The 2,403-nt window shown below is 53.0% G+C and overlaps 1 pseudogene; it reads left to right on the top strand.

Annotated features, from left to right (window-relative positions):
- The window catches only part of LOC102252630, a 5,952-nt pseudogene extending 3,959 nt beyond the window's left edge, over positions 1-1,993 (top strand).
- The last annotated feature ends 410 nt before the right edge of the window (positions 1,994-2,403 follow it).

A 2,403-nucleotide genomic window follows, 5' to 3' on the forward strand; every position in this document is an offset into this window, starting at 1 on the left:
TATATCCTAATATATAAAAACCAGGGTCTGTAATGACCAAATGGACAACCAGTCCATCCCCTGGCCCTCAGGCTCCATTGATCAGGGGATGGTTAACAAGGGAACCAGGGTCATTCAGGCTCCAATAAATCCATGGCAGCAGCGACTGGTGAGCAGGCGGAAGGCAGACCCCTTGGTCCCTCCCTTGGCCCGCAGGCTCCCATTGATCAGGGGATTGTTAACAGGGAATCGGTGTGAGTGGCTTGGGGACTGGTGAGCAGCTGGAAAGCAGGCCTCTTGGTCCCTTCTCCCGGTCCTCAAACTCCAATCAATTAGTGCAGAGGCGGGGCGGAACTGGGGACTGGCTTCCTTGGTAGTCCTGTAGGTTCAATCTCCAGAGGACAGACCAGGCACCAATGAACCAGTGCCTCTGGCACGATCCTGACAGCACTGCCGGCCTCCTGGAACTCGGCTTTGGGCACTACGGCTGCTTCCCCTCCCTAGACACTCTACAAGGGAGAGAGGATATCGCCAGCAGCACCAGGGGTGACCAGCGGTGATTGACTGCTCTCCCTGTGCTTCCTCCAGGTCACTCGAGCCAGCCCCCACCTGCCCCACTCCAGATAAAGTGCACATGGAAGGAATGTAGTAAAAAAACAAAAACCGATGACTAAGAGAATGCTGCAGTCAACATCGGCAGTCCGGCTCAGGAGAACAGAGAGAAGGGAGAATTCCATAAGTTGGCTGATGCCAAGATATTTCTGAGTGACTGCCTGGCGTGTGACAGTTGTGTGACTGCAGAGGAAGGAGTCCAAGTTTCTCAACAGAACACCAAGGACTTCTTCTGTGTTCTGAACCTTAATAAGAAATGTGATACCTCACAGCACAAAGTTCTGGCAGTGTCAGTGTGTCCTCAGTCTCTGCCTTATTTTGCTGCTAAATTCAGCCTCAGTGTCACTGATGCATCCAGAAGGCTCTGTAGCTTTCTCAAAAGCCTTGGGGCACACTGTCTTTGATGTGAAGATAGCTGCGGACTTCAGCATCCTGGAGAGTCAAAAGGAATTTGTGCATCAGTACTGCCAGCACCATGAGGAAGAGCCCCGGCCACCCATGCTGACCTCTACCTGCCCCGGCTGGGTCTGATATGCAGAGCAGGTACTGGGTCATCCCATCACCCCCACCTCTGAACAGTCAAGTCTCCCCAGCAGATCATGGGCTCTCTGGTGAAGGATTACTTCGCCAGATGGCAGAACCTGTCCCCAGACAAGATTTTCCACATCACTGTGGCCCCGTATTATGACAAGAAACTGGAGGCCCTTTGAGAAGATGTTCCCACAGCTTTACATAGTTCCCAGGGTGCTGACTGTGTGTTAACCTCAGGTGAAATTGTCCAGATAATGGAACAAAGTGACCTCGCCTCGAATGATGCTGCCGGGGACACTGTTTGGAGACATGAAGGAGAAGGAGGTGAGGCTCTATGAGGGTACCAGCTCTGATGGGTATCTGGCACACATCTTTGGGCACATGGCCAAGGAGCTGTTCAATGAGGACGTGGGAGTGCTCACCTACTGCACCCTGAGGAAAAAAGACTTCCAGGAGGTCACCCCTGAAAGGGACAGAGAGGTTCTGCTATGCTTTGAGGCTTCTTACGGCATTTGGAACACCCAGAAGTGGTCCTGAAGCTGTAGAGGGGCAAGTTCATCTGCCACTTCATGGAGGTCCTGGCCTGTGCCAGGTATGCCTAAGCAGCAGAGGCCAGGCCCATGCGGAGGACGGGTGTGCAGACAGGGCACTGCTGTGGCAGATGGAAGGCATCTATGTTGCCATCCTGGTGTGGTCTCTGGAGACCAGCACCCATGTGCAGGAGCTGTACCAGGAGTGGCTGGGGCGGGGAAGGGGGGCGACTCCCCCTGGGTTCAGGCGGCCCTGCAAACCGCCAAGCAGGGCCCAGGGCATCCTGCCAAGACATCAAGTGGTAAAGGTGCAGCAGACGCCCGGCCTGCAGGCCGCCTGAAGAGGGGTGTCAGACACGTGAAGGAAAGGCTTAGCATCTCTGTCATCACTTTGGTTTTCAGAATTCCCTGCTCCCCATCTGTCGGCTCCCTCCCTCTGAGGGGTGCTGTCGTTGTCACATGGGTGCAACTGGAATATTGTATCTCGAGAGGATTGTCCCAATGTATGTATCCTTTTATCCGATAATGAAAAAATCCCAAAGAACAACAATGGAGACAGACTACTGTCTTTAGGTTTAAAAAAAGTCCGGAAGTGTCCTGCAAAGAGCTGAGACTTGGTTCTGTCCAAGTGCCTCAGAATGATTGGGTGAGGAAATGGCCGGGTTTGGCCCTGACTTTACCCACTTATGTTATTCTTGGAGGTGTCTTTGCCACAATGTGAATGTACATTTGGAATAGGGGCTCATATGAA

Source organism: Myotis brandtii, unplaced genomic scaffold (genome assembly GCF_000412655.1).
Source record: "Myotis brandtii unplaced genomic scaffold, ASM41265v1 scaffold1121, whole genome shotgun sequence".
Taxonomy (NCBI): domain Eukaryota; kingdom Metazoa; phylum Chordata; class Mammalia; order Chiroptera; family Vespertilionidae; genus Myotis; species Myotis brandtii.